The sequence below is a fragment of the Octodon degus genome, unplaced genomic scaffold (assembly GCF_000260255.1).
Source record: "Octodon degus isolate 3935 unplaced genomic scaffold, OctDeg1.0 scaffold00111, whole genome shotgun sequence".
Classification (NCBI taxonomy): Eukaryota; Metazoa; Chordata; class Mammalia; order Rodentia; family Octodontidae; genus Octodon; species Octodon degus.
The window spans coordinates 4,053,709-4,064,075 of NW_004524687.1; positions in this window are offsets into that span (position 1 = coordinate 4,053,709).

Sequence of the window (10,367 nt, forward strand, 5' to 3'; positions counted from 1 at the left end):
GTCTCCTGCCTTCATTCACCACCCCCTTCTTTTTGAACAGTCATCGACCCGAGAGACAGCATGGCAGTAACTGGCATGTCATGACAAGAAGCCTGTATTCAGAAGACCAGAATGACAGGCACTCCAAGCATGAACCTACTATTATAAATTGCCATCTTCAGTGCAGTTGCTTAGTTCACAGGTTGGGCCTCAGACTTTTAAAGTCTCTGCTTCCAGGTTTCTGGAGCCTCGGTGCCAGAGACATGGGGAGGGGTAGGTTGAGCTGCTGGACATGTAAGATGTTTTCTACTATTCAGCACTGGAATAACGCAAGGCAGGCCCCAGAGTGACAGATGTACCAAGGTATACAGATATAGAGAGATAGATATATAGAGATAGAGATATACAGAGTTATACAGAGGTACAGAGATATACAGAGATACACAGAGAGATACACAGAGTGGCAGATATGCAGAGAAGGCAGGGTTACTTTTAGTGACCAAGAGTTTAATTTGCTCAAAGGTCAGGGTGCAAAAGCATTTCAGTACAATGTGACAAACTAATGTTCTTGTGAGAAGCTTGAGACAGATGAGGGAAAGCAAGACCTTTTTAGCAATGAAGCAGAAAAATACTTTGGCTAGTATTATGGAAATCATTTGTCTATACATCTTCATAAAGGACTCAAAGCAGAGAGAATCATCATAATCAATAGACATATGATGGAGTAGGTATATAAATAGAAGTTTCATACAAGTAGCAGTTTCAGGGAAGAACAGATATGCCTTCAATCTTAAGTGCTGGAGTTAAAGAAGAAATAAGTTATTATTTATTACCTGATGATGTTCTTGTCACAGCCCTAAGAGACAGACTTTATTTCTAATTCTTATTTTTTGAAATAGGAAACAGAGTGTGAGTCACACAGAGATTTGATTACATTCAGGCCAGTCCATCTTCAGGGCTGGTTCTTTTCCTTTCCTTTCCTTTCCTTTCCTTTCCTTTCCTTTCCTTTCCTTTCCTTTCCTTTCCTTTCCTTTCCTTTCCTTTTTTATTTTTCTCTCTTTCTTCTTGACTAGGGCAGCTTGCCAAATCCTAGATACTAAGCAATTAGCTATCTAATAGCCTCAGTGAATGAAATGGCCCAGCAGCCACCCAACAATCACAGGGCTCTAATGTCCACTCTGGACTGCAGGGACCTTGTAGATGTTTTCCTTTGGCAATCAAAAGAGATAATATCTGCCACAGTTCCCAGGCAGGCCAGGTCTCTGGAACAGTGGGTAACTTGTAGAACTCTTAAGTTCTTCCTTGATGCTACCACAGTCTTACAAAGCACGACTATAAAATACTCATCTCAGTTTTTTCCCCTCATAGACTCTGCAAGTTATTTATTTCCTATTTTATATGAAGGTAAAGACACTTTCATGCAGCCAGCTCACTTGCTGAATCAATGGAGTGAGACTTGAACTGAGCCAAGGGCTGGGGAACCCCAGCCCAGCACTCCTTGGGCTGGGCTCTTCTCTCTCGCGGGCTCACACCTCTACATCGAGGAGCGCCACTGGCTGCCTTGCTGGGAGGCTGCGGCTCAATTCCTTTTACTCAAGAACTGAAAACTGGCAAGTAGTTGCTTCTGGCTCTCAATGGCCAGGAGAGAAGAAGCAGAGCCACCTGAATGATGCCTGCGGGACTTGGAAAGGGAGACTCTTTCCTCCCGCTATACCCAGGACAGTGATCACGCCACTCTTTTGGAAAACCTAGGAAACAAACAAGTCCCAGAGACTGCTTTTCTTTCTCCTAACAGGTAGGCTACAGAAGCAGGCGCATTGGGATACTTTTGCCGGAAGACTACTGACCAGATCAAGTTCCTTCTTAAGCTCCTCTTTCTGATGACTCTTTTTGAGATCCAGGTCGCTGTACTTTTTGCCATCCTGGTCCGTCTGCTTGATGTCTTTGGTTCCATCGAGTTCCACGGAGTAAATCTGTATTGTTTTCTGAAACAGAACCAAGGTTCAATGTTGGCCCTGCTGGCCTTTTTTTTTTTCCCCGAGAGGAGCGGTAGTGTGCTCAAGTGGATCAGGATTTGAAGGGAGGAGCCCTGTTCGCCCCCTCATACACAGATAAGAAAAAGGAGAGGACACGACACGGAAAGTCAGGGATGTGGGGACTTTCCCTTTGCCACCCGCCCAGAATCCTTCTGGTCCTTCCCTCTCGTGGGGACGCCTTCCCTTGCTTCTTCAGAACTCTCGCCTGGTGGTGTGGGGCCCCTTGGGCGCAGGGTCTCCAAGAGCCAGGTTTTCACAGGTAACATCAGCGCTGCGCCCTGGCTCTCGGGGCTGTTGGGGGTAGGGGGTGGCCTCCGCTAAGCTTAAGCCCTCGGTGCCTAGTAGGGCGGCTCCCACAGCAGGCTTTTCCAACCACTGAGCATCCATCCAACTCAGCAGAACACCAGCAGGACAGGTGCTGCGGAGGTCGCCTGGTCCCCGGCCCCTCCCGCGCGTCCGCACCAGCCTGGGGCACATTGTGCTGCAGGAGCTCGAGACCGAGCCAGACCCCGAGCCTTTCACCCGCTCCCGCCCTCCTTCCCAGTGCTGTGCACGCACCCGGCGCATGCTGCGGCTGGCGGTGCTCGGCCGGCCGGTTCAGTCCGCCGTCGGGCGCACGGCTGGGCTCTGCCGGTAGCGGTGCAGAGTTTGCGGACGGGGGAGGACCCAGCGCCTCCTGCACACGAATCCCAATCTCCAGCACTGTAGAGGAGGCGGTACCGTCTTAAATGCCTGCGTCTCGCCCACGCCTCTGGGCTCCCGCGACGCGGGGTGGGGACCCCAGGGCTCAGGCCGGGCGGGGTGGTGCCGGGGGCAGGGTCCGGCTCCGAGTCACTGCACTGGCTCCGAGCTTTTGTGAGAACACACACCCACTTTTCTTATGAAAATGTAATTTTCTTACAAAGAAATTATAAAATATGTAAGCAAGGCAGCAAGCGCACCCCAAGTACTCGTCCTGACCATAAAAGCCAAGATCCGGGAGAGTGAATTTAGGCAAATGAGGGCAATGCTGAAAGTGGTACAGGGTTCCAAGCAATTTTGAACGGAGGGGAAAAGAGTAGAAAAGGGTGGAGGAGACAAGCGGTGAGATTGGAAGACCTGGGAGCAGGCTGCTGGGGACTCAGAGGACACCCCTACCTGGTCTCCCTGGAGGGTTCTGTGTTTTCCACAGTGCTTCCTCGAAGTCTTTCTCTCCTTTCTTCTCTTTTCTCTCCTTCCAAATCCAGAAGGGCAAAACGGAAGTCTGGAGCCCATCTGTTGTGAGGCAGGAGGGACCCAGCAAGCCACCTTTTAAGTAAACCCCAAGAGCTAGGAAGACTGATGTGGAAGTGAACTGCAGAGATTCTTTAAGGGGAGCTCACATTCAGATCCAGACTCAGCAGCAGGTTCTGGGGAGCTCTGCTTTTTTTCTGTGTCCCCCTTCTGGGGAGAACACTCTACAAAGCATTGGTTTGCTAGTGGGAGTAAGGCAGCCTCAAAATCCTATGAAATACCTGTGGTATGATTTGCTGGGAATTCCCAAGGACACTTACCAGGCTGCGGTGGCTGCTGCTTGCTTTTGCCTGGCTTCACCTTTGGGACAGAGATTACAGAAGCAGGAGCCCTGAGCTCAAGCTTGTGTAGGCTTCAAGAGCAAACCGGCTGCCTGACTCCAGCTGAGAGGAGAGGTGAGGAGTGTGTTCCTAGTGCACTGCAAGGAAGAGAGTCACACTTTAGTGATAGTAATAGCTCCCCTTGGCAAAGATAGCTATTATTCCTGTTGATGTGAAGGGTGGGAAAGACCACCAAGCCACACAATTTTCTCATCAGATTCTTGGCACCTCTTGGGTCCTGCAGAGTTTGAGTCCTCCACAGTTCCAAGGCAGCCCTTGGTGCCATTAGGTGTCCTATTGTATTGACTTATACCAAAGAAGATAAATGGGACTTCCAGGCAACCATCCTACTTCCAGAAGAGTGGTGCCCCTTATGTGTGAGGCAGGCACTTGGAGCAGCCCTGCTACGTGGAACCAGGGACTGGATTTCTTGTAGATACTGATTCCATTCTCTTTGGCCCCAGGCCCTTACTCATGTTGGTCCAGGCAGTGACTTCTGAACCCCACCAATTCTAGTGATATATCTTGGGTTGGCTAAACTGGAGACAGGGGGTGCTTGCTCAGCCTGCGTAATGCAGCAGCAGCTTCTGCTTTAGGTTTCTTTCTTGTCTTTCCAAAAAAGCCACTTGTCTCTGTGCCAAGGGTCTCTTCTATAATTGTTCCCTTTTTCTTTTATTCTTTTGGTGGTGCTGAGGGTTGAACATGCTGGCAAGTGCCTACCAGTGAGCCACATCTTCAGCCCTCTTTCGAGATTTTATTGATGGATATTCCATATCTGAAACAGTCTGCCATGTTGTAACAAATCCTAGCTCATTTAAATCAATTATTACCCTGACGATATGGTTTGGATTTGAAATGTCTCTCTTAAACTCGCACAATGGAGCCTTATCCCTGGAGGTAGCAGTGTTCAGAGGTGATAGAGACTTTGGGTGCAGACCATGGGTTGGCTGGAGGGAGAGGGGCATGGGGGCACATCTTTGAAGGGTGTATTTTGTCTCTGGCCCCTTCCTCCCCCCTTTTCTTTCTTTGTTTCCTGGCTGCCCCAAAGTATGCAGCTTTGTCTGCTGTGTGTTTCCTGCCGAGATACTCAGTCGCACCACAGTCCTCAACATAAAGGAGCCAGCCAGCCATGGACCAAAATTCCTGAAACTGTGAGCTAATTTAAGTCTTTCTTCTTTTCAGGTTGGTTATCTCAGGTATTTCTGTCACAGTGATGGAATGCTGACTAATCCACTTAATGTATTCAAAGCTGAACAAGACATAAAGGATGATAGGGAGAAGGAGTATTAGAACTCTGCCATCCTGTGGTCTCTAGGGACTGAGGCTGAATCGGAGAGGCACAGTTAGTGAAGATAGGAAATGGTGTGTGGGGGAAAGCTATGTTAGTATTAGATGGTGTAGGTCAGTGAAGACAAACCTTTTAGGACTTTCAGTGATACAAACAGTCTGCTATGTGCTGTGGCACCCATGCCTTAGGTTCACCATCACTGGTATAGGCTGTAAATGTAGTAAGAGATTAAAGGAAAGGGGCTTTGTGTGTGTGTGTGGGTATAGTTTGACTCTCTTCACCAAAACTGAGATTGCAATTTAATCCTATGGTGAGTATTAAGACATAGGGACCAGGTGAAACTTTTAGGAGGCGATAGGTCACAGGGGTTCTGCCCACATGAATGGATTAATCGACTTTGTCTCCTGGACATCCCCTTTTGCTCTATGATGCCCTGCACTACTGCAGGACTTGTCAGAGACCCCCACCAGCAAGAATATCCTTGCCAGATGTGGTCTTCCAGCCTCAGATCTCCCAGCCTCCAGGACCATGAAAATAAAGCTTTATTCTTTATAAATTACCTAGTCCCTTGTATTCTGTTACAACAACAGAGACTAAGAAAGGGAGATGACATGATTTTTATTGCTAAAGATTAGTTACCTGATTTTTTTTCTATCACTTTACACCTTTTGAGAAAATGAAAGAGAGGTATAAAGGAGGCACATTGAGCCTTGTGCTGGGGGATTCTGAAAGGCCCTCTCTGTTGGCAGTGTCCAGGTAAAGAGCTGTCTATTTGCTGGCATGAAGATGCAAAAGGACAGAGAAGCCGGCCCAGGTGACAATGGAAGAGGAAGCTTTACTTCCTGCTTCACATCCGTACTGCCTCTCCTGCCCACCTGCCCTCTCGCTGTGCCTGAATTCCTCTCCTACACACCAGAAAGTCCCCACCCAGAACCTTCCCCACACACCTGTGTTCATCTGTGGACCAAGCTATGACTAGGCCAGCGTTGTTCTGCTGACCAGGGCTGCCTGGAGTTGAAGTCAGAGAGAAACAAAACACCAAGCTGCAGCTTCACAAGCCTCTATTACTTCCTCATTTCTTCATGGTAGGAAATCCCAGGACTGGCATATGAACATCCTGCAGAAAGAAACCTGCTGTTCAGAAAGTGACTCATGTAGGATGGCACAGTTCTTGCTCCGGGCTGGTAAAGACATTGAGCAGAGCAAGCAGTGACAGAGTCCCCGATAGGCTCCAGAAGGCTGCTGGGTTTGCCACAGGACACAGTATTTTTCCCTGTGGACACAGCTCCCCCTAGACATAGTTCTCCTGGGCATTTTGGGTTTCCCAAGGTTTCTCCTTTATGACTTCTGTTGTGAGTAAGATGTTTTAAAATACATTGTACATTCTAAGTTGTACCACATTGGGTTTTGATATACATAGTGAGTTACTATACTCAACTGATTTTTTTGTAAGAGCCAAAAATCCATTCTTAGCAATTTCCAGTATTATAGTATTATAGTGCTAGGCCTTGTGTTCTACTTAAATCTCTGGAAACATTGGTCGTGCCTGTATGGACCTCCCTCTTCTTCCTGCCCTCCATCATAAGATGCTTTTTCAGAAAGTCACCATTTCCCTGTCTTTCTGTTTTGGAAACAGTGTCTCACTATGTTGCCCAGGCTGATCCCAAACTCCTGGACTCATGCACTCCTCTGACCTCAGCTTCCCAGTAACAGAGTGGAGGTAAATTCCTCTGCCCAGAGCCGATCACTTTCCTTATAATAGGTGATTGAAAACGAAAAAGATTGTATTCTGATGTGTTTTAATTTTTGGATAAAAACAGGTTTTTTTCCATATGACTCATCTGCTACTTTGTCATGGATATTCTAATATATATATATATATATATATATATATATAATGTGTGTGCATATATTATATATATTGCATAAAGAATATTATTTATACAGATGCATTATATATATTGCATAAAGAATATTATTTATACAGATGCACTTGCTAACTTGGCAGGAACTTGCCTCTTCTCATGAATGAATCATACTCTCTTGGTTACCATACTCTCTACAGTTGCAAGATTCAAGCAAATATGCTAATATATATTCCTGAATTATGAACTGGGGATTGTAATATGTGTCCACTCCAGGACTTGCCTCCAACAGAGATTTCAACCTGTTGGGATAGTCAGATGGACCCCTCTCCGGTTAAAACACAAACCCCACACATCTCTGTGGCCATGGTCCAGCCCTGGGAGGCTGAGTGGGAAGGACAGTTTGAACTTCTAGGGGAGAAAGGCAGGAATGAACTTCCAGCAAAGGAGTGATGGGTGCCTCTTGAAGGCCCACCTTCAGTGCAGTTTGAAGGCTGGGTAAACTGAAGTGCGTGGGACTGGCTCCTGCACAGAGGCCATGGTGGGAGTGAGAATGAACAAGAGCTGAGCAGACAGGTTCCATCAGGGAGTGGCAGGATCCAGCTGCCCCTGTGCTTTGGGGAGCTGGGGAGAATGAGAGTTGGATGATGGAAATCATGGACTGGGTAGAATGAGAGGGTCTACAGTAAAAATTAAAAGTCCTTCTGACACTATGATTGAGCTCAGCTGGCTGCTCCCATCTGCACCTTATTTCCGTGTGCTGTTTCCTGTTGGCAAGTACATTTTGTAAATGAGGTGGGTGGCTGCTTTGCCTTACACACTTCAGCATCCTAATTCCTTTGAGACTACTTCATACATAATTTATTTTCTCTATCAAGAATCTTTGAGCTGATAATGTAGCTCAGTGGAGAACTGCATGTATAAGGCCCTGGATTTAATTCCTACAGCCATCTCTCCTAAAAAAGAATATTTAGGATGAAACTACAGCAAAGGCAAATGATCATCTGATATCCACCCAATCTAAGTTAGAGAAGATTAGATGACTCCCCTCCCCTATTACTCCTCTATAACTGTGTGTTTACCTAGTGTCTTCAGAGTGAACTAAGCTATTCCAAAAGCCATATGAGAAGATGGGGCACTGGGGTGAAAACATGTCACAAAAGATGTGGCCCACCTTGTCCACAAAGCAAAGTTCCAATTCAGTTGCAGCAGGGGCTGTCACTCTTTTTTTTTTTTTTTTGGTGGAACCAGGGATTGAACTCAGGCCCTTGCGCTTGCCAGGGAAGCGCTTATTCCACTGAGCCATCTCCCCGGCCCCGGGGCTGTCACTCTTAAATGATGGTGCAAGTTCATCAAGTAGAATTGGATGTCTTAGTTCTTTTTCCAGTGATGCTAACACAGTCACATCTCCAGTTTCATGCTCAATCTAGCCCTCATGAGTTTTCAAGACAGGTTTCTGGGTACATTAGAGAAATGACCTAGATCTTTTGGGGTCCAGGCTCCAAATGAACCAGGGACAGATAGTGGTTATGTCACTATCCTTTCACTTTCTTTGTCTTTGATGAACTTGAATTCATTACCCATGATAACCATCATCTGGAGGCAACATGAAATAAGGTATTCTAAAACTCTATGACTGAATCTATTCTGCAGTTAGTGCTTCAGAATAACTCAAATCTGTATCTATGAAAGAGAGAGACAGAGAGACAGAGAGACAGAGACAGAGACAGATATAGAGACAGATACTGAAAGAGAAATACACACACACACACACACACACACACACACACACACACATACAGAGAGAGAGAAACAGAGACAAACACAGAAACATAGAAACAAAGTTAACATCCGTGATGTCATTTTCTCCAGTGCTCTACTGAGTTCTTGGTGGCCCAGATGGACACCGCAGGGAGGGCCACAGCTCTACCCAGCAAAGAGTCACAAACTTGATGGGAGACTTCAGGCATTTTGCACATAAACCTGAGGAAATGCAAAACAAGTAAAGGAAATGAGAAACATTGCTGTCAAGGACAACTGGGAGGGATCTGGCAGCTGCCTGGCTATAAATCCAACAGGGAAGTCCACTTAAGAGCTGGTGGGCGGTATAGGCCCATTGGCACAGGTGGGGTACATTAGACTGGCTCAGCCTGAGTCTGGATGCTGGGGAGGCCAGCAGAGTGCAAAGCTCCACTCAACCACAGGATGTCCTGTTCAGATCCACACAAGAGAAAACCCTTGGTACATTTATGGAATGTCTTATGTAGCTGTCAAAATATCCCCTTAGGAAGTAGAGTCACACAAGGTGTGTTCATTAACAGGTGGCTGGTGTGATTACAGAATGAGAAACAGGAAGGAACAGAAAAGCAGGACCAGCAGTGGGGCTGTGAATGGAGTGGGGCTAACTGTGTGCAGTTATAGGAGCAGGAGAAGTGGGGTTGAAATTCAAAGTCATCAAGGATAGTAAAGCACTAAGTAGTTAGCTGAAGTTCTTTGCAGTGTTTTCTTAGACAAAAATTTGAATTAAAAAACAAGATGGAGGAAGCTGGGGAGATGGCTCAGTGGAATAAGCGCTTCCCTGGCAAACGCAAGGACATGAGTTCAATCCTCTGTTCTGCAAAAATAAATAAATAAATGAATAAATAAATAAATATATATATAAAAAAACAAGATGGCAGGACTTCAATCAGTCATGCAATAGTTCCAATTACAACAGAGCTGGACATGGAAGATTTATTCCTAGGCCTCAGTGGGGTTGGGATTAATCTTAGGACTGATGACTACCAGTTTCTAGGCACCAGAAATTCATCCAAGACCCTTTGCTTCTAGACCGGCCTCTCTCCTCATCCTCATCTCTCTCTTGCCATTCAATGTTGCCCAATAAAACACACAAGGTGCCCCATTGGAGTTGCATTTCAGACAGACAGTGGATAATTTTTAATGTGTCTCAAGTGTTACTGGTACACTTATACTGAAAAAAAGTTATGCATTACTTAACTGCAGTGCACATTTAACTGGATGTCTGGTATTTTTATTTGCTAACACTGGTCACCCTCCTCCCTCTAGATGCTTTAGGCATGAGTCCATTACTGCTTATCCTTTGGCAGGCACATCTGGGGACATTACCTAAGCTCCTACAGGTTGCTAGGCCAACTAAGAAAATACACATTCACTAATCCTTTCCATCTCAGGAGCTGGATTTGTCTAAGACTGTCATCTTGAGTGAGTGTAGGAGTACAGTTTTGTTATTTGTTTTTTAAGTCAACTGTCACTTTGTTAGTTAGGTATTGTGACAGGCCTAGGGGATAAGGATATCAAAACAATGTATTCTCAGTTTTAGTTAAAGAGCAACAATAACAAAAATAAAGACCTCAGTGTATAATACATTTAAAATTACGTAATAGGTTTCAGACAAAAACTGTCTACACAACATAATATGATCTTATATTCAGATTTTTTTTTGTTCTGGGGATGGAACTCAGGACCTTGTGCTTTCCAGGCAGGTGCTTATACTCCTGAGCTATTTCCCCAGCCCCCATAACAAGATCTTCTTTTAAAAAATGTATTTAGTATAGAGTCTACAGGGTCTCATTACACAGATTGGACT